The sequence below is a fragment of the Maylandia zebra genome, linkage group LG2, assembly GCF_041146795.1.
Source record: "Maylandia zebra isolate NMK-2024a linkage group LG2, Mzebra_GT3a, whole genome shotgun sequence".
Classification (NCBI taxonomy): Eukaryota; Metazoa; Chordata; class Actinopteri; order Cichliformes; family Cichlidae; genus Maylandia; species Maylandia zebra.
This window is the reverse complement of record NC_135168.1, coordinates 21,031,526-21,057,498: the sequence shown is the minus strand read 5'-3', so window position 1 is coordinate 21,057,498 and position 25,973 is coordinate 21,031,526.

The following is a 25,973-nucleotide window of genomic DNA, read 5'->3' as shown; positions in this document are numbered from 1 at the left end:
ATCTTCACCCATCAAGGGTTGTTGGCAGTATGAATCGATGGGATGCAACAATCTGCAGACCTTACTTTGAGAGTCAGTTGTGAAAGGATCCCAGCGTGTTCATCAGCCATTGTGGGATGTGTTGAAAAGCCATGGGAACTTGTTCCGTTACATTTAGACAGAACCGGACAAAGTAGGACATGTCTGTTTTTAATATTTTAACCCATGCCGAAATCGGATGGAAAATAAGCAAACCGTGATTTACAAAGTTTCAGTCGGTGCATATTTATATGAATCATTATTTTCCGCATATTTTTATTGATTGATTTAATTTATAGTTTTTACGACTTTAACTCTAGTTGACTAGTTTGGGAATGCTGTACGTGTTTTTATCCTGGAGTCAGAAACGTCCCCAGTTCTAACCAGTAAACACGAGTACGTGACTTTGCTGACTGATCTGGGATCTGTCAGCGTTCCAGCTGCTTTGCTTCTCACGTTGCTGGGAATCATTTCATGCGTGTTTCTGTTTGTAGTTTACACTCTGACGAAGTTACAACAACACGTGACTCATCTCATTTTTTAGTCCACGGTTTAAAGACATGACACAGTCTGTGTTTTCTGTGTGTGTGTTTCGGCATCAGTCCACGTACAGATGGTCACGCTCACACTCGTCTGTCACACTCTGATTGGCTGCTTTGCTGCTGCTGCTGGAAGCTTCTGCAGGAAACCTGACAGAAATTTCACAAGACCACACACACACACACGTATGTGATGTTTGTATTCCTGCAATAATACCACGAGGAGATCCAAATAAAGTCAGTTATTACTTCTTACTTCTTCTGTGGTTGAAAACTGCTCCACAATGCAAGATTTGCTAATAACAGAGACGTAACCTGACTGAAAGTCTGTGCTTAAAAATCATTTTACTTCCACCTTTTTAATGGTTAAGACACAATAATTATTCTTAATTATTCTTATCATTCTCTCATCTGTGACAAGAATGAGAAACTCAAACGACGACTTGAACCCGTGTGTCTCCCTCTCAGGTTTGTTTCTGCTGGTTTTGACGGCTCGAGGACGTTAAACGTTACACAGTGAGACAAAATCTACATAGAAATAGAAATTCTGTTTATATTTTTAATAACCCGACATCTGATAATATTAGCATTTGTGGAGTTGGCGTTGTCGGTTGACTGAGTTATGAAAGGTCTTATTAAAAAATAAATGTGCCTAATGTCAAACTTCTTGCTTTGTAAGCAGCGCTTCTGTTTCATCCATGTTTTCAGTACTTTTATTTTTTATTTTAGTTTTCAGTTCAATTTCATTGTCAGTTCTACTTATTATTATCCGGTTGTTCAGTCTGACGTCACTAGCCGTGTCTGGACCTAAACTCCGCTGCAGGTCCATATATCAAACGATCACTATGGCATTACTGAGAGTTGAAAAACTGTCTAAAGTCTTTCATCTTTAATAAAATGATCAGCGTTCTGCTCTACCAGGTGTAACAATTGAGTTTAACATCCAGGCATCCATGACAATGGAATTTATGACATTTAACGGAGTTAGAAGTTAGCAGGGAGTTAGCTCGCTAGCTTCTATCTAAATACAATATAGCATGTCCTGACTGCGGGGTTTTGGAAACAAATTAAAACGTACAGCTCTGCTATCACTTCCAACATAAATGAAGACAGAAAACTAAACAGCAGTGACGTTTGTAGGGTTACTGAAGTTGGGCTAGCTGGTATATAATGATGTGCTTCGTGACCGCTAGCGACACAGCTATGTTAGCACAATATAAACAAGCTAACTTTTTTTCCACTCGATAAAAGTTAACGTGAGTGTTCTCGGTGGTCAGGAACAAATGTAATCACATGGCAGGATGCTGTAAAAGGACCAAACTTCAGCCAGGAGAACAACTGAGATAATCCATCCACAATACGAGGTTAGTCATTCGTATACTGCTGCATGGGCTGGGCTGTAGTTACTTCCTAAGGTTTTAAAAACTGAGCTTAAATAAATGATTAGCGGTAATAAAAGCCGAGGGAGGTCAACAGTGATCGCTGACTGTTTTAGGAGCTTTTTGAGATCAAATAGAAGAAAATACATAACATTAAACATGTTAACAACACAAAAGCCATATTAAACGCAGACTACTTTAGGCCTGGAAGTAGGATTCGTCACGTCATCACTTAACGACCGGATTGTTAAGGAGGTATTTCCTTGTAGCTGTAGACTCCTCCCCAGTGCTTCCAGAGCCAAGATGTATTCTGTCATAGGTCAGAGGTCACGTGACACTATATGAGCTACCTGTGATGGAAAAATACCAGCTAACCCTAAACAGCAAGCTAGCAAGCCACCTCCATAATAACTGCTATTAAGTAGGATGCTAATTTAGCTTTAACCTGTGCATACCTGTAAACGCCCTGTGATTGTTGTAGTGTTGTAGCCATTTTCCTACCATCACAGTGAATTAAAATGATTTCTACCAGCTGATTTATTTTCACGTGAAATCTGCTTCAGTGGAAGGATAACAGGTCAGGTGTGAAGCCACATTTCTGACAGGTGGACTTTTCAGTTTCTGCTGAGTCAGTGAAATCTGTTTCAGAGGAAGGTCACTGATGATGACCTGAAACATTTCTTCTTTGTTTAATCTGAGAGTATCTGTGGTTTCTTAAATGGACCTCACTGTGTCTGTGTATGTAAATTATAATAATTTAACACTTAACAGCCATTCAGATGTATTTTGAAATATATTAAATATATAGTTAAAATAATCTGTCTCGTTTATAAATTAACACTTAATTTGAATAAAATATTGAGCCTTAAATCGCATCCTTATTAATGAATCAATAGCACGGCCCATTTTTCAAATTGTGCTTTTATTGATTTTCATGTTTTACGTACATCTTGCTCAGTTGTTGCTCAAACAGGACGGTTTTATTAAGCACTGATCTGTTGTGCCGGTGCAGATACAGGCCACTGGGAGGTGCTGTGCTGTTTGTTATGAAGTCCACTGCCTGTGAGTGCCACAGATCCAATTTCCTCTCACAGGTCTTTACTCAAACAGAAGAAGAGACTGTTCAGCGTCTCTGATTTCTTAATAACCCTCCAGGGAATAATAAATCAGGCAATAACAAGCTGATTTATTTCACTCTATACTAACAATTAGGATCAGCTGAATCCAAAGTATGTATGTATCGGTGAGTTCACAAACAGACGATAGACTTAGACTTTTTGTTTGCTTGGAATTAATTTTTCAAACTGTTGCTCCGTTTTTACATTTTTCTGTCAGTTTAGAGAAGCTCTTCATGTCTTAAAAAAATAAAATGTTATTTGTTAAAATTACATTTAATCATCACTAAGAATTTGTCATTATGGTTTCATCTGTATTAATTTCTGCATTTTTTTTTTTACTTTACAACATTGAGTTTGAAATCATGGACATCACTTTTGGGTCTGAAACGTGAAGCCAATGACGAAGCGCCTTAAACCTGCATTCTTTCTAATGGCCAGCAGGGGGCGACAGCTGTTTATGGTCTCAGTTGCTCTTTTCGGGTCACACTGAGTAAAACGTGAAGTCGTTCATATACGTTTGGGTCGTCAGCTGACGCCACGGAGAAAGAAATAACTTCATAAGGAGTCCACAAAGGAAGAGATGGCAAGTGACGGGCAAAATAACCGCAGGGCGCGCCCCGAGTTCAGCTTCTCTCAACTTGGAAGCAATTGAAGCGACGACCAATGAACGCGAACGATACTGTTGACATATGAGAGGGCGTTAAATACATCACAGGGTACCTTGTGCAGTCGGAGCCTCAATGTCTGCTAGCGTCCTGTGCGGACGCCCCTGTTGGCATGGTTTTTTCTGACGCTCGTGTCGAGGCCAAAGCTCACTGCCTTCATCCACAAAAACGTAATAAACGTGTTTCAGCATAACTGACCCAGAGTACGCCGTGCGTCACGTCTGGGTTTCTTCTTCTCTTGCTTCTGATTAATCAGAGTTTCGTTTAATTGTTTTCTGCAGGTTTTTCCCTCCGTTCCCGTTACGAATAAGTACTGAAAGGTACTTCCTGTGTGAAAACCTAAATACAAAGCTGTTTATCAGTGTGAGAGCTCGTGCAACTTATAATCCACGCTCGCCTCCTTCCGATAACGCCCGTGTCTGTGGCTGGCGGCGGCACGGCGCTGAGTTAAGACATTTTTGGCATAGCTGCGCTGCAGGTGAAAACACGTCGTGTGAATGCAGTTTAGCTAATGGTGCAGCTCCTGCAGCAATTTGTCCTCCACAACAGCGCGTAAATTACCGTTTAGGAGACGACCGCAGGAGGTTCCAGGCAATGAGTGACGGCCTGGGCGAGGATAACACCGGTTCTCTATCTGAGGCTGGTGACCCCCTCCGGGGTCCCTCGAGGGGGTTCCAGGGAGTCCCCGTTTACATCTCAGCTTTGATTTACAGGAATTTTCACAATTACAGACTGAAAAGGGTCTTTATGTTTAAATCATAAAGCTTTCAGATGGCTGTCTCATCACATCTGCGGTAACGCTGGTGTGCTGTATGCCGACCAGCCTGTCGTCTAGAATATCTCTGAAAATTTGCACAACTTCAACAAACGGTCTCGATTAATCATCTCACGATCTCTCATATTCAACCAGCGACACTTCAGAGGACCCAAGCCTCCACGAAGTGGCACAAAGGAACCACCGAGTCCTGTTTTTGTTCTCCTGACCCCTCACACAAACCTCTGATTGGCCCGGCTCCTCTTCAGTTTACAGAGAACATTAGAAAGCTGTTTTAATCCTTGGATAAAGGTTCAGGTCATAACTTTTCACACCGAGGAGATGGTTTTTTTTAACTATACAACAGTTTTAATGAAGCACTTTTGCTCTGTCATGCTCTCATCTGTTTAACTGTGAAGAATCACAAACTGCTCATTAGTGTCAGAAGATGTGGCGCTCCCCGTCGCTCGTCACCTGTGAGGAAGCGCAGAGCGACAGGAACTGCCGTGCGCTTTGTTTTAAGCTGCCGACAGACGACTTGACCCATCCGAGATGAAAGTGCCTGACAAGGCCCAACGTAACGTCTTAATGTACTTAAACAGGAATGTCGTCCAACCACATCAGCAGGAGTCACAGGTAACAGGCCCAAACATTTATTCCACCTGGTCGCTCTGCCCCCGTTTTAGTGCCTTCGTCATTTTTAACCGAATTTATTTGTCCGCTGTTGTCACTGAAGTTCTTCTTCTCTCCTGCAAAAACCGTCTGGTTTCAAATCATAGATGTGACTCGATTATAAAGTAGCACCTCATATATTCATGTGAAAAATGCAGCGGGCGGATCAGAGGGCTCAGCGGGGTGTTTACGGGGACGCTGCCGGACGATGTGTCTCAGCACGACCTCGGCCCTCACCCTGCCCGCCGTGCAAATGGCCTGCACGCCTCGGTGTTACAAAAGGACGCTTCGATATGTAGCTGGCATCAGAGCGGACATGTCGGCAGACGTCTGAGTGTTCGGTGGAATCAAAGATCTGAGAGATTTTCCTTTGTTGTCTCCTGCAGGCCGAATCCGGATCATCTCTTTCTCCGTGTCGCCAACCGCCGCTCACAGCCGTCACTGAAATATTAATAAACCTTTAATCTCTTCATCCATGCTGCTGGATTACAGATGTTTATTCATGCACTTGCAGCGGTGCTGCTGGTGCTAATGATTGAAGCTACACTTCAGAAGGTTGGTGTGTTCTTGTAGATTTTTGAAATTTCACATACTTGTTTTATTGAGCGAGCAGACCAGACAAACCGCACCAACGTTTTGTTCCGGGAACCGGGAAACTGCTTCCAAGCCAACAGACAAAAAAATAAATCTGCCCCAGCTGGGAGGGTTTCCAACATACCTACCTCATATTAGTCTGTTTCATTAACAGTCTGTCAATCAAACATGAAGCAAATGACTTTAACAGCAAGATAACTTAATTCAAGATAGCCAATCAGAGGCAGAGGAGAAAGGTGAGCTGGATGTGAGTTAACAGGATTAGTTTATCCTGATAATCTGCAGTTAATCTGGATGATTCGAGCCTCGGTTGTGTACTGGAGCTGATCTGAGAGCTGTCACAGTTTCTCTTTGATGTGCTGACATTACCTGCTGGACGAGCCCAGGATGTTTATTCCATCCACACCTCAAGTGATGACAGGTCGTGATGAGGGGGCCTGCTCAGGTGTGTGTGTGTGTGTGTGTGTGTGTGTGTGTGTGTGTGTGTGTGTGTGTGTGTGTGTGTGTGAAACACTCCCTTTGTCTCCAGGTGTGTGTGTGTGTTTCTAAGGGACATTCATCTGTTTCTTCTCATTTCTACATTTGTGTGTGTTCTCGCTCAGGTGTGTGCATCCAGGTGAGTCCTCCTCATTGCCCCTGGGCTCTTCCTGTAACAGCGTATGTTTCCAGCCCCTTAGGGTTGTGGGAGTTTACAGCTTTTAACTGAGGTCATAACAGCTCCCCAGTGAACACAATTAGCTGCTAAAGGCCTCCCTCCTCGCCGTGGTTTGTTTGCCAGCCCGCCGTGTTTCTTTTTGTCCGTGGACGTCTGGACAAAAACAGTAAGGTTTTTAGCTAACCCTGCCTGCTCTCACTGGTTATTTTTTTTCCTTTTATTTCAATTTATGACCTTTGACCCACAGCTCACATTGACCAACCCTTTAACTGAGCCGTAAACACCAAAAGGATCCCAGTTTCAGCCCAAATGTGAGAAAATCAGTTCAGTTCATCACACTAGTGAGAAAATATGCAGCGTATAAATACGTTTATTTTGTTTTTTATATCTCTGCGGTTTTCACATTCAGACACTTTTTAAAGATGTTAAAATTTTTGTTATGCTTTTTGTGTGTTAGTTAATGTCTGAACCAACTGGATTCAATATAAAATGACTTGAACAACATGATAAATCCCGTCACAGAGTCCGGCTGAGGTCCGAACTTTGACACCCGGTAACTCCTGTGGAAGCCATAAAGGTGTGCAGTTTCTGCCCGTCTCTTTGGTTTTTGTTCAATAAATAACAGTATACTGATACATAAAACCTTAGTATTTTCAAAGTAATTAATAATAATTCTAATTTTTTTGTATAACATTTAAAAACATCCAGACAGAACAGGGCGATCAAAGACGTTTACACATGTATACGAGGTGCACGAGACAATGAGCTTGTGGGTTATATTCATTTGCACACTCTCCCCTCACATCAAGCTGTGAAACATCACATCAGAAACTGGCCCAGCTCTCCTCGGCCATCTCCTCCAGACATCTTCTAAACCTGAGCGTTTAAAGGAGGGTTACTTGCTTTTCACTGTGACACTCACTTTAATTCCCGTAACAGGTTTCTTTATCCTCTGAAACAACACCTCACGTTTGTGTCTTAAGTTACAGACTAAATCAGTGTCATAAACACTCAGTGACTCTTATGTTATTGCACCTGATTGAATTGTAACACTTCTCTAATGTGAGTGTCTTTGAAGTACTCTTGATTTTGTTGCTTTCATTTAACTGTCTGTCCCGTATTGTGAATAAATGATGGATGGATTCAGCCATGAGACCGAGCGAGCTGATGGACGAGATTAGTCGCTGTCTTAATTAAATTTGAGTGGTTGTTTTTACTTCCTGTCATCCCATCATTCCTCGCTTTGAACCGGATCACCTTCGCCGTCTGGCACTCCTCCTCGTTAAACTCAGCGCTCCATAAATAAAAGACGTTCCCACCCGTCGTCTTCACTTCCTGCCTGCAGCTGTCTGACGACTCTGCCCACCTCCAGCGCTGAACCTGAGGGGGAGGGTGGGGAGGTTGAAGCTACTTAGGTGGTAATATATCGTCCAGGATGCCACAGGTGTCTTCCTAAAGTGGTCTGGATCAGATAAGGACTGACCCCTCCTCCCCTTTCCCACCTCCCACACTTTAAACTTCTCTCCATCATCAGCCACTCAGAAAATCGGAGCACACCACAAACTTCAGGTGAGCGCTTTGTGCTGACTGACCTCACTAAACCAAACAGAAATGATAACAAAGGCCGCGATTACAGCTTAGATAAATTAAAGATGCCTCATTGAAGGTGTTCGTACTAGTCTCAACCGAGCCAAATACCTCTTCGGTTTTGTCCCGTACTCCGTTTAAGTGAAAGAAAAACATTCATGGTCCAACTCAGACTTACTGCTGTCACTCTCAGACATATTATGAGATAAAGTGAAGATTTGTAAGTTAATCCTCGAGCTTATAAAGTTACACTTTGTAAATTCTCACCACTAGACATCAGTAGATTGCAGAATGCAGTCAACTGAGTTTAGTTTTTTTGTTCCTCCCAATTCAAGTGCATAATCCTAGCTACGGTTTCAGTTATAGGACAGATAAGTTTTAGTCAGCCAAGAGACATCAAAACACTAAACTTGTGCTGTACCCCATAATCGCCACATCCAACCAGCATCTGCTGTTTACCTCAGCTGTCTATGCCGGGCGAAAGCATAAACCTTTATTTACTCTGCAGGAGGCTGGAAAACCTTGTGAAAGGAGTTGATGACTCTGAGAAGCTCAAATCTGACCAGCGACAGTGACACTGAAGTGAGTTGTAGAGCAGCAGTCCCCAACCCCCGGGTCACGGGCCGACAATGGTCCATGAGTTGTTTGGTACCGGGCCGTGAGAGTTGAGGCTCGGCTATGAAATTTATGGTTTTCAGGGTTTTTATCGTTAACTCTGTTTCCCTGGGTCCCATGTTATACTTGTGTATCTTATTTTGAAAGAAATATTTACGCGTTACCATAGCGACCAGAGAGCCTTAAAAGGGGCAGAGAGGAGGATGTTACTCTTAATGTTGTTGGCGCACTTCAGGAGGACGCAAGTTACACAATTACACAGTGAATTTCGCGTTTGTTATTATATTTACAAAATACCCGTTTTTGTCTTGGTCATATCGTTTTATTTTGTTGTATTCATCCGCCACACCTTAAAGGCCGGTCCGTGAAAATAGAGAGGACATGTAGAGGACATGTTGATCTGTTGCTTATGCTGCTGTTAGCCTCTGTTAGCTGCTGTTCATGAGCGTTCTTTGAAGTGGATGTTGGATAAAGTTGAATAAACTCTTATATGATGTGAGGATGTAATCAAACCGTTTATCAAAGCCCAACATTAGCAAACATTGCAAACTGGCTTCCATGTAATTTTAATGTAATTTTAATACATCAATTATAAGTTTATGAGAACATTAGTTCGTCCCCTTTAAACCGCTCCAAAAAAACACAGCTGCAGCACAGCAAAAGGATGAACTGGTTTTAAATATTTTCTTTGCTGTGGATAAAAGTTTTATGCTGTATTCAGTAAAACATTTTGTTTTGATAACATCATATTCTTTTCACTTTCTGGCTTCTGAACCTAAAAACAAAGAGGAACGAATTCCAGCTCTGGAAACCATCCGAAACACATGAAGGCAGGGTAATTATCAGATGTCATTATTCGTCATTGTTATTACGGGAAGTAAGTACAGTCTGTGCTTTATTTGTGTTTTGTTTTTTATTGTTGCTGCATGCATGAAGCATATGATAAGCATGTGGATCCTCCTGGCTGCACCGCTTTCCTCAGAGCGGAGCGGCTCAGACCCCCGCAGGAAGGAAATGTGAAAATAATGATATATTTAAAGCAGACAGAAGAAGACTGGTAGTAAATTTTGAGACGGCAGTCTTCGAGCTAGCACAGCACGGTGGTATGTTTGCTTTTTTCTCTTGTGAGAGATGGACGTGTGGAAATTACCTGACGTGTGTGAGCGGAGGGTTGTAGGCCTTCATACCTGTCGGGGATAATAACAGGTATTTTAGCAGCGAGATGAATCGGTGATTACAGCAAAAGGCATTTTCTTTCTCACAAGGAGGGAGGGAGCTTTGGCATTTGTAAACTGGTCGTGACAAGTAGCCATAAATTACTCTTTAAGACATCCATTAAAACTCATCTGACACAAATGCCATCTATAAACATACCTGAGTGACAGCGACGTTCAGCAGCTGCTGCCACGAATGCGGTTTCTTGGACGTGACACAATGTGGCAAAACATATCTGAGTCAGTGATTCAGTAAATGGTGTAAATGACACAAGGATTACTAAACTACTCAACACACCTGCACAGGTAAACCTGTCAGGGTGGATGGGTGACGTATAAGATAGATTGAGTGCTACTGGAAGCTTGAGGTAAGCTGTGAAAAAGTGTTGCATCAAACAGCAGAAAGGACAATAAAACAATGAGTTTCACAAAAAAAAATCTTAAATTTCATTAAAAAACTGCAAAGTTTGTGATTTTTACATCATGTTTGTTGTATTTGGTGTAACGGTGTTACAGTGAGGCAGCTTGTCTGCGTTTAAACACCCTGGATAATCCTCTTTTCTGACTCTAATAATGACCATAAATCACAAAATTTACTTCATGCTTTATTTGGGAAAACCTGAAAACTGCTTCCAGAAATTCAGTGGAAAACTGCAAACTTCCCTACAAGCGTTTCCAAAACAAAGCTCTTGAGGACCACAAACCTCCTCGAGGGCAGCTCATCATCTGTCTCGTCAGCCAATTGTCTGTTTGTCTGTCAGCAGTCTACACAGTTTTCTAGATATCATGTTAAAATGTTTGTCTGATAGTTGATACCAATAACAGCTGAGCTGATTTAATTCTGGTAAAAAAAAATTGGCTCACGGGTACATCTAATGTGAAAATCCATAGAAACTTTATATATACTCACAATTTTGTATGAATTGTCTTCAAACTAGGGACATAAGTACCTAGCTTGCTTAACCATTTGACCTTGACCCTCATTCTTAGCAACCAAGGTCAAAGTTGACCCTGAAAAAACACCATATCGAGTAATATATATAAGGGCATAGAGCTGTGCAACACTTTTCAGCCAATTCTCCTCAAATCAAAAATGATTAATAAAATAAAACACACAGTTTTAATATGTAATGTTTCAAGGTCATGGGTCAAAGGTCAGATATTAGCTTTTTTGGTAATTTTCTGACAAAAAATCATGAAGTCAGATTTTAATGGATTGTTAACATGACCCCACGCTGGTAGTTGTATCACGTCCAGTATGATGGAGAAGAAGTTATTATCATTATTATTACTGTTGGTGGTTCAATCCCTGGCTCCCCCTAGTCTGCATACCAAATATCTTTGGACAAGAACCCCAAGTTGCTCTCCGATGCACCCATCAGAGTATGAGTGTGTGTGAATAAAGTAAAAAAGTAAAATTTTATTTATATAGCACCTTTCAAGATGAAATCACAAAGTGCTTTACAAAGGCAGAAACAGACATTAAAATCTAAAACAAAACAAAATCAACCAAAAGCGAGTTTAAACAGATAAAACATGACTGAGTCCACAGATCTCAAACTCAAAAGGATCGAGTTCCAGAGTCTGGGAGCCACTGATACAAACGCTCTGTCACCTTTTGTTTTTAACCGTGTATGCGGGACAACCAGCAACCCCTGGTCACAAGACCTCAGGGACCTGCTGGGGTGATAGGAAAGAAGAAGATCACTTAAGTAAGTTGGAGCTACACCGTGCAGGGCCCTATAAGTCATGATTATGATCTTAAATTGGACCCTGAACTTGACAGGGAGCCAATGCAGCTGAATCAGCAGGGGAGTGGCATGGGAGTATTTGTGATGCTTTGTCAGAAGCCTAGCAGCAGCATTCTGAACACCCTGCAGTCGTTCCAGGGAGGCATTACTTAAGCAAGTAAACAAGGAATTACAATAGTCTAAGCGAGATGAAACAAAAGCATGAATAATCATTTCCACTTTGGAACGTGACACAATGGGACTCAGCTTAGCGATATTTCTTAAATGGTAAAAACAAGAGCGAACCAAAGATTGAACGTATGTGTGCAGCGTCAGAGCTGGATCAAATGTAACATCAAGGTTCCTAATGGATGATTTAATATAAGAAGCAAGAGGGCCTAGATTTTTAACCACGAGGGGAACAAATTTCTCAGGAGCAAAGACAATGACTTCTGTTTTATCAGCATTTAGTTGAAGGTAATTACCAGCCAGCTTTTGGTAGAAAAGCACTTCAAAAGCACAGAAACAGTGCTTGTGTGAATGGGTAAATGTGGCATGTTGAATAGAGTGCTCTGGGAGAGCAGAAAAGTGCTATATAAGAATCAGTCCATTTACCTTAGCATATAGAGCGCCTTGAGGTGACCATGTTGACTGTTGTGATTTTTTGCTATGTAAATAAAATTGATTTGAAATGAATGCTGCTCAAAAGAACATGGACGCAGCTTTGAAGTCAGAAAAATGAAGCCATTGTAGAAAATGTTGACCGTTTTTGGTCAGTGTGAGTCAAAAAGGAGGATTTTCTATGATGTGCTCATTGGCACCTGTCCCTTTGAGTTTTTGAAACCAAAATGGCGTTAGTGAAACTGCGAGTCTTCAAAATATCGCTCTGCCTAACACCCTAACCCTGAACTTCAAGGGTTTTGTCTGACGATCACAAGCTACACTTTTTCCAGAGGAGTCCTCTTTTTTTCTTTTGGTTGAGGTCATGGCTAATAATGATGGTGTACGAACTAGAGATGAACCGATCCGATATTACGTATCGGTATCGGTCCGATACTGACCTAAATTACTGGATCGGATATCGGAGAAAAATAAAAAATGTAATCCGATCCATTAAATATCACGAAAGCACCTCACAAAACTTGCAACACGCCGTAACTCACCTCAGAACGTTAGCGCGTCGGAGCAGTATGCATCACGTGATAGAGCGGCTGTGGCATGCGGGACCTGTCGGTGGTCTGGATAGCATTTGGAGCTTCGCTAGCAACCCGGCATTTCATCTCCGACAAAGTTATCCCGAGAGAAGTAAAGCAAGTGTGTAAGTCCATCTCTGAATGTTTGTAAAGCATTCCTGCGTTAAGCTTAACAAACGACTGCCTCTTCTTGCAGCTACTTCAATCATGAAACTGCTTAATGATCAGCTGATCGGCTTTTCTGTCGCGAGTACGTCTCTCTTTTTTGTTTTTGGCCCACTTTGCACCAGAAAGAGGAAACCAGTGGATAAACAACAGCAGCACGTTTAAGATTGATAAGCTGTTGTTAGAATTTATTTAATATTACTTTCTACTCGAGGATCTTTTTCTACGTAGCTGACGCTGGTAACTGTGCAGGGGCGGATCTAGCAAAGTTTAGCCAGGGGGGCCGATAGGGCATGAACAGGGAAAAGGGGGCACAAAGACATACTTTTCTTTCTTATTCTCATTTAAAATGTCGAGCTTTTAATAAATAATTATCTGACACCCAAAGTTTTAATTTGATGTAAAATGAATAGAAGTCCATTACTGTATATAGTAACTAATATATATATATATACCCTAGTAAGCTATAGTACTTTTTCCTTTGGGAAGGTACCATCTGTGCAGTCTGCAATTTTGTTGAAGAAAGATGTTGAATCTATTTAATATTTCTTGAAAAATAATTGATTTCTGTGCATTTTTTTTCACACTGCGTCAAATTAAGGTTGATTACGTCGATTAAGCATCATGAGGTGGAGCGTGAGGGGTGGTTCCCTATTTTTTATTTATTTATTTTTGTTGTTGCTGGGAGTTGGAACCCTATTAGTTAGGTTGCTTAATATTTACGCTAAGTACTCTTTAAAATACCAGAATAGGGAGGATGGTGTAGGTTTAAGTTTATTAGATTGATCAGTATTGCTGAACTATGAAATAACAGAATAGCTTTAGTGTAGTTGTTGTTTTAAACTTGAGTATGAATTTATACAAAATGCAGCAAGATAAAAAAAAACAAAAAACAGTTTTGTTGATTAAAAAAACACTATATCGGATTCATATCGGTATCGGCAGATATCCAAATTTATGATATCGGTATCGGTATCGGACATAAAAAAGTGGTATCGTGCCATCTCTAGTACGAACCAGACATTTTACGTGCCTGACCAGTTGTCCTCTGTTTGAGGGCCGTTCTGCTTCATCTGGACCTTCAATCAAGACATCCTCCATTCTGAGGAGTGCTGCTGACCCTCTAAACCGTTTCAAGATTGTGGCGTGTATTGGAGAGCCTGTGACCTCACTTTCCTGACTTGCCGGTATCGTGGTAGATGGGTTTGGACTTTTTACCCATCTGTAGCCACCGTTCATTAGCAATCCAGAGCAGTCTGCTGTTGGCTTTAAGCATTGCCGCTTAGCATCTATCAGCGATGGCAGCAGGTTGAGGACATGTAAACGGCGTGCATTTGTGCGTCAGAATCCACGTTGAGCACAGCTGAAGGTTTCACGTTTCCTCTTTGTCAGTGCTGTGAAACACATTCTTTCTGCTATTAACGGTTACAACAGAGTGCATGTGTCACTCAGTGAGCAGAGGAAGCTCTGTGCCAACTGCCAATCATGAATCTGTGCGGTATGTAAACACTAACAGCCCACGCCTCGTTTGTTCTGGACTCGACCCAGCGGGCTGTGTGTGAAACTGGATCACAATGAAGCGGGGTGTGACTTCTCTTTACAGGCCTGTCCGTCAGCAGGATGAAGAATTTTAATTGCAGGCCTGGCTTAAGTCCGCGGGTTGCCTCCTGATGAAATGCTCACATTTAGATTCATGCAACGACAGGAGAGCTGTCACCGCTGTAGCCACATGTCTGCAAAGCTGCAGAAGTCAAAGAGTCACCTGTTTAGAAGCTTTGTTCTACATTATGAAGACAAATAACCACCGATGTGGTTTAATCAGTGAAAAAAACAGAGGGCCAAGATTTACAGGAGATATTTTAAAGTCCTTAACATCACAGAGCTTTTTAGTGATTGTTAACACCGACAGCAGCAGCTGCTGGAGAAAGAGTCCCAGTTTACCTCCCGGTTGTACTCATTTAGATTATTTTTAAAATTCAAACCGTGAACAGATGTTGGAGTTTAAAACGTCCGGAGCCTGGAGGGAAACTGATGTTCGTTTCTCACTTTTCATCTTCTTTAGTTGCTCAAACAAACTCATAGATGGACACTAAGTAGTGTGATTTCCTCGCTGCAGGCGCTTTGGTTTAGTTAAGTCAACATGAGCGTGACTGAAAACTGGCTGATCAAACAGGCTATAGAGTTACGCTGCTGTCAGCCTGATGAGTCTGTTACATCACACACACGTTGACGCACCTGAGCTTTTCAGGGAGTCTTCAGAAGTCTGATCTCGGGAGTTTAGAGGATTAAGAGCTCTGAGGTGAGGAAGGAAAGAAACTCACTGGTTTTCACCCGATTTCTACAAATGAGTGTCACTCATGCTTTACATCACACAGTTTATTCACATTTTCTCTGCAGACAAGTTTATCTGCTCGGTTTATCCACTAAATGTTTTAAATTAGGAAAGTTAAAATTAAAAAATAATGCCAAGAGCAGCCAACTCAACATTTCACTGCTTCCACTCAGATTTTTTGGCTAGTTTGAAGATTTGCAGATAAAAACAGATGGAAGGAAACACGACCGCGACGTCTGATTGCACTTTTTCTGTGTTCTTGCTTTATGTACAAAACTCTGGGGATGAAAAATGAAGCCAAAGATGAGGTGACAAAAAATGCCACCTCCTACCAGGCGCTGGTAAAAACATTTTAAAACAAGAAGTAGTCAGAAAAAATATTACATTTAATTTTCAGATGTTATTTAAACTGAATGATTTATAAGCACAACGATCCCTCACAAACAACGTCAGAGCTGAAAAATTAAGCGCCAAAACCTGCAGTTCCTCTAAGGTCCACAAGGGGCTCCAGCAGTGAGTCAGCCCCCATAGACCAGGGTGTCCAACTCCAGGCCTCAAGGGCCGGTGTCCTGCAGGTTTTAGATCTCACCCCTGGGTCAACACACCTGAATCACATGATTAGTTCATCACCAGGCCTCTGGAGAACTTCAAGACATGTTGAGGAGGTCATTTAGCCATTTAAATCAGCTGATTTAAAACCTGCAGGACACCGGCCCTTGAGGCCTGGAGTTGGACACCCCTGCCAAAGACTGTCATGTCCAACTCAACAGCACAAAAATCATGTTTACAGCCTGATACAAAAACTGCTTCCACTCAGATTTTTTGGCTATCAATAACTGGCCCATTCATAATAACTGTTTTATAACTCACCTGTTTAAATTGTATTAAGGGTTACATTGTAAGGGGCGTGGCCTATTTGAGTGACAGGTGGAGTACCTGCCGGTTTTGTTTATAGGAATTTGAAAACGGATTACTTGAGGTTTGGTCAGGCGGGACGTTCTTCCTGTCTTTCAGCTGCAGCATTCCTACAAACATCTGGAAATGCACTGCATTGTTATGCTGTCACTGCTGTGTGTAATCAGTGTTTGTATGATTTGCTAAGCCATAAATCCACAAACGGTCTGTGAGGGATTCAACATGTAAACACAGTATAAAAATAATTTTTGCATCTGTCTGTAAATTTCCATGTTACAAAATATATAGACATGTAAATCAGTGTTTGCATGATCGTGTGTGTGTGTGTGTGTGTGTGTGTGTGTGTGTGTGTGTGTGTGTGTGTGAGAAGCTTCTCGCAGTCCACATCACAGATGGACGAGCGACTTTATACCCTCCTCGACTCTGGGAGAACAAAAAGGAGGAATGAAGAGGAGACGAAGTGAGAAAGTGTGGACATTTAACCCCTTCACTTCCTTATGAAGACTCCAGTAATCAGGCAGTGTGTGCATGTGTGTGTGTGTGTGTGGGAGGGGTGGGGGTAAAGTGGGAGCATCGCCCCTGGCCGTTTGGAGGTGAGAAGATCTAATCCTGAATTAAATGATCTGGCACTTTACAAAATACACGACAATTACACAGATAATTATACCAAGCCTTCACATGGAGCCCACGGGTCACAATTAACACACACACACACACACACACACACACACACACACACACACACACACACACACACCAGCTGTAGTTCAGACCTGCTGTCGAGCTGTGTGGATGTACGCTGCACACAGAGGACAATAAACAGTTTACAGGATGACAGCATTTAAAGATGTGAGCAGAACCTCCTCCTGACGAGCAGTGACAAATAAAGAGAGCATAAAGTCGAAGCTGCTTTAAAGGCGGTCAGGGAAAAATAAGTCGGCTGTGGAGATTTAAAGTGGAAGCAGCGATTATGGCAGCTGGACACACCATGGACACATTCCTGTTAAAGTTCTTTGAAGGATGTGCTGACCACTCAGAGATTCATTATCACCATCTGATAATTACATTTAAATAACTCTGAGCCAAACAGACCCCAGGAGACGTGAAGGTCTATTGTTATTAGCAATGAATAGTTTAGCTCAGGTTTTCTCCCCTCAGATCCACCAGCAGTCACCTTAAAGCTAAAAGATAAGGTACAGGGACAAATTCTGCAACACTGACTTTTCTTCTCTGCTGTTGGTGGTACTGAAGATAGACATCAGAGGTCCTGGATGCAAACAATATGAGGAACTGCAGCACTGAGTGCAGCTAATGCCCACTGAACACAAAGAAGGTTAGTCATCATCCAAGAGTTTCTAATGGAAAGCCAGGCTGGAACTGATGTGATGAGACACCAGGGTATCATCTGCATAGAGGCAAAAAGAAAGTTTGAACTTTTAAGTAACTTTATGCAGTGGTAACAGAAACAGTGAGGGGCCCTGGATCAACCCCTGAGGGTCTCCACATTTATTCAACAATGCATCAGCAGACTTTTTAAAGAGCAAAGTGAGCAAAAGATGGATTGTACCACCATGACACCACCCACTAGTTAATAAGGTACCTCTCATTCATTTAAATACAGTCAGACTTTATAACAAGAGGACGTTTGAGACTTCACATTTCAGACCTGGAAGCTGAGTCTGTGTTTGATATAAAGTTGATGCCACAGACACAAAGGACTAACGTACTGAGAGTTACAGAATACCCAGAAGCCCATTGTGCGTGCCCCGACAGGTAGGAGTTGCTTTACTGCCTTAAGGGAGACCTACACAGTATCAGGCGGGTTGTTTAGAGGTTGTGGTTGGCAGCTTGGTTTATAATTTAGCGTTTAAAGTGACACAGTGGCTTTTCAGAGCTTCACATCCTGGTCAATATCTCCCCCCGAGCTCCTCCCCTCTTTCTGCTTTTACTGTTGTTCAACATATATATCGGCGTAGAAGACTATTCATTAGATCATTATCATTTTCCAGTCCCAGATGTGTTTGTTTACTCTGTTTACTGTTTGTTTGTTGGTCTTGCTCACAGACTCAGTGAACGAGGAGTTTAGTTACACTAATGATGACCCTCGGGCTGTTAGTTAACTAGCTCCCTGCAGACCTTAAACACAGCTAATGCACACCTTCAGGGACACACTAATGTGTGCTTTGTGCGCGTGCATAAACTAAACATGTGTGGACCTGTATGCGCACGAGTATGTGCGTCAGCTCCAGTGTAACTGCTGCATGTACTAACCCCTACAGTGAGGTAATCTGATGTTTCCTGTACTCCTCTCGCAGCTGCTGGACAACATACATAACACACAGTACACATATATATTATGTATGCATAAATAATAATAATAACTATTTTCTGCATATGACACACAGGTCATTTCAAATGTGAGTGTAATGTCCTCTGAAGTGCAGAAAACGTGTGTGTGTGTGTGTTGTTGGTAACTGTCTCCTGTGGACCATCTGCACCTGCAGCTTGGCTTCCATCATTAACCAAACCACAGTGATGTCATCAGGGACCGATGGGCAGCAGCTGCTTTAACATAGACACACACACCATCCAGTAATAATGAAGTCATGTGATCTCCGACTTTAGCCGACCACCACTCTCATTAGTTTACTGTAAATTGTGAGCCATAGATACAGCTCCATCTTCATTCTACTTGTGTCTGTCGTTTTAAAGTAAATTTGTATGAGTATTAGGGAGGTCATAGAACCACATGTACCCCTTACTTGCCTTTTGGAGTTAAAATTAGAAAATGTGCACCACTGAGGAACGACCAACCAATCAGCATGTAGTAGCAGAAAACCTAGTTGTAGCTTAATTTAAATATAGACACATATTCTATACAGTATTTGTGAAAACTCACAAATTATACGTGATTATTTTAGCCCAGTTTACTCATCAGTTTTGAGGACTATCTCATGAAGATGACAGGATTAACAAGCAGTGTAACGGCTCCCATTAGTCAGCCCCGTTACCAGTTTAAAATACTGATTTATTGCTTTTATATCAAAAGCTACAGCTAGGTGCTGCTGTTTCTGACGCTGGTTTTTATCTTAGATTTCATCCAGTAGGCGCCATTCAAAGGAGCAAAATTACCCATCAGGAACTCCAGTTTGTAAATTGCCCGTAAACATCCATACATCTATATCACCAGATTACAGATTACATACAGAGTTATGTATGCGCTCCTGTTGTTGTTGGCCAGTTTTAGTGAAAGCTTCTTTGAAGTGGGTCTATCTCATCGCTGGACTCAAACACTTATGTGTGAATGTAATCGACCTGTTCATCAGAGAGTGTGATTTTTAGGACAGGCTGGCATGGTATCTTATAACTTTGTATCTCATGGCTTCTCTCAAAATGTAAAAGAACCCACCCACCACTTTAATCACACTCTAGATCTTGTTTTAACATATGGCAGAGAAACTGAACATTTAACAGTGTTTCCTGAAAACCCTCTCCTGTCTGATCATTTCCTGATAACATTTACATTTACAATAATTGATTACACAGCCGTGGAGAGTAGACTTTATCAAAGTAGATGTCTTTCTGAAAGCGCTGTAACTAAGTTTAAGAATATAATCCACCCACTGTTATCATCTTCAATGCTCTGTACCAACATAGAGCAGAGCAGCTATCTGAACGCTACCCCAACAGAGGTCGATTATCTTGTTAATAATTTCACCTCCTCACTACGTACGACTCTGGATACTGTAGCTCCTGTGAAAACTAAGGTCTCTAATCAGAAGTACCTGACTCCGTGGTATAATTCTCAAACACGTACCCTAAAGCAGATGACTCGTAAGCTGGAGAGGAAATGGCGTGTTACAAATTTAGAGGATCATCATTTAGCCTGGAGAAATAGTTTGTTGCTTTATAAGAAAGTCCTCCGCAAAGCCAGAACATCTTACTATTCATCACTGATTGAAGAAAATAAGAACAACCCCAGGTTTCTCTTCAGCACTGTAGCCAGGCTGACAAAAAGTCAGAGCTCTTTTGAGCCAACAATCCCTTTAACGTTAACTAGTAATGACTTCATGAACTTCTTCACAAATAAAATTTTAATCCATCCATCCATGAGATGGATGGATGGATTAAAATTTTCATCCCACAGATGTAATATTATCTACAGCTACTCTTAGTACCATTGATGTTAAGTTAGACTCTTTTTCTCCAATTGATCTTTCTGAGTTAACTTCAATAATTACTTCCTCCAAACCATCAACGTGTCTTTTAGATCCCATTCCTACAAAACTGCTCAAAGAAGTCCTGCCATTAATTAATTCTTCGATCTTAAATATGATCAACCTATCTCTAATGATCGGCTATGTACCACAGGCCTTCAAGCTGGCTGTAGTTAAACCTTTACTCAAAAAGCCATCTCTAGACCCAGCAGTCTTAGCTAATTATAGGCCAATCTCCAACCTTCCTTTCATATCAAAAATCCTTGAAAGAGTAGTTGTCAAACAGCTAACAGATCATCTGCAGAGGAATGGGTTATTTGAAGAGTTTCAGTCAGGTTTCAGAGCTCAGCACAGCACAGAAACAGCTTTAGTGAAGGTTACAAATGATCTTCTTATGGCCTCTGACAGTGGACTCATCTCTGTGCTTGTCCTGCTAGACCTTAGTGCAGCATTCGATACTGTCGACCATAATATCCTATTAGAGCGATTAGAGCATGCTGTAGGTATTACAGGTACTGTGCTGCAGTGGTTTGTATCATATCTATCTAATAGACTCCAGTTTGTGCATGTAAATGGAGAGTCCTCTTCACACACTGAGGTTAATTATGGAGTTCCACAGGGTTCTGTTATGTGACGGCTGTGTGCGGACAGGAATAGGACCCAAGGTGCAGACTCCAGAGACAAACTTAAACCAAAACATAGTGATGTGACGTTCTGTATCGAGGCTTCGAAGCTTGTGTCGAGTAATGGAGGGGGCGTTTCCGCGATGCGCGTATCGAGGCTTGCTTCATTTATGGGAGGAGCTGAAAATGATGACGTCCGAAGCCTCGCTGCCCGGCTGTACCACGTGACTGGTTCATGAAGTAGTTCGAACTTCGCCGCGAGCTATGACAGCGATATAAACCCTCAGACTTCAATCAAAATGTGGGTGTTTGATGGAGAGTTGCGGTTAGTGAGTTTGGAGACAGTTTGGAGGTTTATGAGAGTGAGGAGAGAAAGTCAGGAGAGAATGGAGCCAGCTAAGAAGAGGAGGATGTCCTCCCCTGTGTGGGAACATTTTGATCTTATTCCTCCCAACAAGGTATGTAAATTTCTACAGAAGATGTATTTTCATGATACTGATGGTGCAATACAATTTATGTTAAGCTGTCTGTACTTTTGTACAAGGTGAAGTGTTTGCTATGTGCCAGGGAGCTGGGATATAACAACAACACCTCATCCATGCTTAGGCACTACAGAGCTTTGCATGAGAATAAGGGGGACACCGATTGTGGAGCAAGACCAGGTGAGCCATCAAATGCCATGATAATATAGCATGCAGTAATGTTACTAACTGATATAACAATATTATACAACTGTAATAAGTTACGTGTGTGATATTTATACTTGTGCTTTGTCTTTGTCTTTCCTCAGAGAACCATCTCAAATAGATGAAGACCTGGTCAGCATGGTGATTGAGGACTCCCAGCCATTTAGCATTGTGGAGGACAAAGGATTTAAAAGATTTGTTAAATCATTAAATCCTACCTATGTTCTCCCCACTAAAGGTTATAAAAGCAGTGAAAATTTAGTTTTTACTGAATAAAATATGGGCAGGACTGAGGCCTCAGTGTGTAGCTGTCCATACCTCAACGTTACAAAAGCACAACCACTGTCCACACCCCAACCACACCTCACCTCACAGTAAATGATCGTTTCCATTTTAAGCATTTCCAAATAATCATTTTCCATACTGCCAGTGTAATTAAACACAGTATACTACATCACCACAATATCGATGTTTTACACACTCCTTTTGTTGTTGACATTTACAGGCTGTGTGCAAAAGGCCACACTCTTCAAATTCATGCCAACTAATATTTTTACGTCCAGTAGGTGTCCTGCTAGAGCAAATGAAGCTTCAAGAAGCTTTGCACTGGAGTGAACCAATTGGATGAAAAGCTTCAGTGCTTCATGAAGCTTCATCTGCCCATCACTACCAAAACAGCTTTAATGCTGAACTCAAACATAACATAACTGGAAAAAATCAAAATAAACTAACACCGGTGGACTGACAAAACACACAGCAAAAGAAAAGGTAGATCACGACCCAGACACAGAGAAACACAGAGCTAAAATACACAGAAGGAGCAATCAGGGAATGGGTAACAGGAGGGAAACACAGCTGGGGCAAATCAGGCCTAACAAGACAAGGGGAAGCAAAACCAGACACATTAACATCAGACATGGACTTTCAAAGTAAAACAGGAAACCCATAACACAGACTGAACAAAAGACACAGACTCACATGCAGGCACTACAACAGAGGGAACAGAGACGTGGGACCAGGGCAGACACAGACACTGACTGGACACGGGGATATAGCAACTAAGGATACACAGAGACGTGAACTAGACAAGGGGATACAGCTGACAGGGGAGACAGAGCAACTAGAGAAGACAGAGACATAAACCATAAGACAGAACTCAAAGAAACCAAAGACTAGAAATTATAAATAATATAATAAACTCAAAAACCCTGGGTCAACGACCCAGGCATCCTAACAGGTTCAGTGCAAGGACCAATTCTGTTTACATTATACATGCTTCCCTTAGGCAGTATCATTAGAAGACATAGCATACATTTTCACTGCTATGCAGATGACACCCAGCTCTATCTGTCCATGAAGCCAGATAACACACACCAATTAGTTAAACTGCAGGAATGTTTTAAAGACATAAAGACCTGGATGGCCGCTAACTTTCTGCTTCTTAATTCAGATAAAACTGAGGTTATTGTACTCGGCCCTGAAAATCTTAGAAATATGGTATCTAATCAGATTCTTACTCTGGATGGCATTACCTTGGCCTCCAGTAATGCTGTGAGGAACCTTGGTGTGATTTTTGACCAGGACATGTCCTTCAACGCACATATTAAACAAATATGTAAGACTGCGTTCTTCCATTTGCGCAACATCTCTAACGTTAGAAATATCCTGTCTCAGAGTGACGCTGAAAAACTAGTTATTACTTCCAGGCTGGACTACTGCAATTCATTATTATCAGGAAGTCCTAAAAACTCACTGAAAAGCCTTCAGCTAATCCAAAATGCTGCAGCAAGAGTCCTGACAGGGACTAGAAAGAGAGAGCATATTTCTCCTGTTTTGGCTTCCCTTCATTGGCTTCCTGTTAAATCCAGAATTGAATTCAAAATCCTGCTCCTCACATACAAGGTCTTAAATAATCAGGCCCCATCTTATCTTAATGACCTTGTAGTACCATATCACCCTATTAGCTGGGAGATTCCCATGATGATGAGCTTTTCCTTTCCAGTCACCTTTCTCACTCACTATGTATTAACAGACCTCTCTGCATTGAATCATATCTGTTATTAACCTCTGTCTCTCTTCCACAGCATGTCTTTCATGCTGTCTCCTGTCTCCCTTTTAACAGTAAGAAACATCCAGCAGAACCTGGCTCAGGGAGGGGCGGGGCCATCCGCTGCGATTGGTTGGGGTGACAGAGGAAAGACAGGGTAAAGACATGCTGTGGAAGAGAGCCAGAGATGAATAGATGTAATGTAATGTATACTTTATTGATCCCCTTGGGGAAATTACTCTCTGCATTTAACCGATTCACTCAGTGAAGCAGTGGGCAGTATAATAACATTTATAATATTAGTCCTCCCACTGCAATAAGAAAAGCCCAGTTTAGAAAAATTATCGGTCCTGTCCTTAAAAGTCTGTCTCTTTCTTTGATTTTTGGATTTTTTGTCAGTGTTTCATTGATTTTAGATTTTTGGTTTCAGTTTTTAAGTTTGAAATCTCATCAAATACCACTGGACCCTTTGTTCACGATCAACCATTTGTTTTAAAATAGATCACATAATCTATTTAACAGTATAATGCCCTTTGTATCATATTTGATACATGAGTTTCTGAGACCTCTACCTCATCGACATGATCAATACTTGCCATAATTTCAAAGTGTTATGGACAAAACTATTTTTTTGTCTAAAATTAACATTTTTGTTAACAAAAAGTTGCCAAAAATGCTCAATGTATTAAATACGATACAAAAAATGTATAATAAATATAGAAAAATATATATCATACACAACATGATATAGCAAAAAAGAATTTGTGGATTTTGTTATAAGGGTTAATAAACATCTTAGTTCCAAAAAATCTGAGTTTTCTGGCTGTTTTGTGATAGGTTGGGTCTTACAGGGTTAAATATGAGATCCTTTTTTATTGTGACATCCAGGAAGGCTTCGTTGAGGTTTTCCGCAACCAACACACAAAGATATTTATTTTCTGTGATTTATGAGTCCATTAATCCCAATCATACTGGAGAAAAGCTAAAAGCACAGTGATTGTCAGTTAAGCTCTGAATAGTCTGACTTCTTTTTTATTTCATTTTAACAATTTCTGTTACTGACTTTTATCACCTTATGGATCTTTTCATCTACAGAAGAAAAGTCCATATCCTTAAAACTCCGGTTGTGTTTGTCTGTTCTACCCATCATTAGGTCTTCTCATCAGAATCAACAACAACAATCAGCCTGAATTAAAGGTGAACACGTTTTGTGACAAAGTGAGATGAATCAAAGATAGCTGGATAACTCCAACACCAACATTAATATTTCCCTTATCCTCCAACCGTGACACTGTTTGTTTAAGCTGTTAACACCTACTTGAACTTATCTCTGAGGAAAGCAAACAATCCTGAACCACGAACTGAGCTCAGAGCTGTGAAAACCGCTAAGAATGAGTCAACAGTCGTGAAAAAAGCCACTGATGGCACATACAAACATGCAGCGGTGGATGAAATATTCATCCGTTGTTAGAGTTAATCTGTGCCTGCTCAAACATGAGCAGATTAAAAGGCAAATTTATGAAAAACAACTAAAATCCTAGCGCAATCAAAAAGAAAGCCCTCCAAAATGATAAACCAAACCTCACGTCCTAATTTTCAACTCTCTAGAATTTTTAGAGCCCAAGCTGATGTCATCCATCAGTGGTTTTCCTCCAATTCCCCAAATATTCAAAGAGAAACTGCCAGTTGCTGTCAGTCCGAGTCACTAATTCATTCCTTCATCACCACTTAAGTCTGAGTATATGTATGTATTTGAACCTGTGTGTACTTTTGTTCCTGTGTGGATCAAAGAAAATCCAAAATAATCCAATTTTTGTTTTTGAAGTCAGTAAGATGCATTCTGTGCAATCATTCCACCTGTAAAGTTCACAGACGTCATTAAAAGCACATGGTTATCGGTATTATTGGTACATACTCTATCACCGATGTCCATGAACTGTTTTATTGTTGGTCCGTTCTTCCAAATAAAGTTAAAAAGAGACCGACTCTTCAGCTTTAATTCAACTCTCGGTTTCTAAATTCAGGGGTAATTAAAACATGAAGCCATTTTCATGACACTTTCTTCAGTGGCAAAATGCCACTGTTAGATTTTGTGCTTTTCTCCTCTGGAAAACAGTTGCCTGTTAAAAACAATCAGATTTTATTTTAAGATTTATTTGTGATTTAAAGAGTAGTTGCAGACAGAAAAAAACAAGCTGTTGATTGTGTGTGCGTGAGGCTGTATTGTGCTTTCTGTGTGATTCATTTGCAGTTTC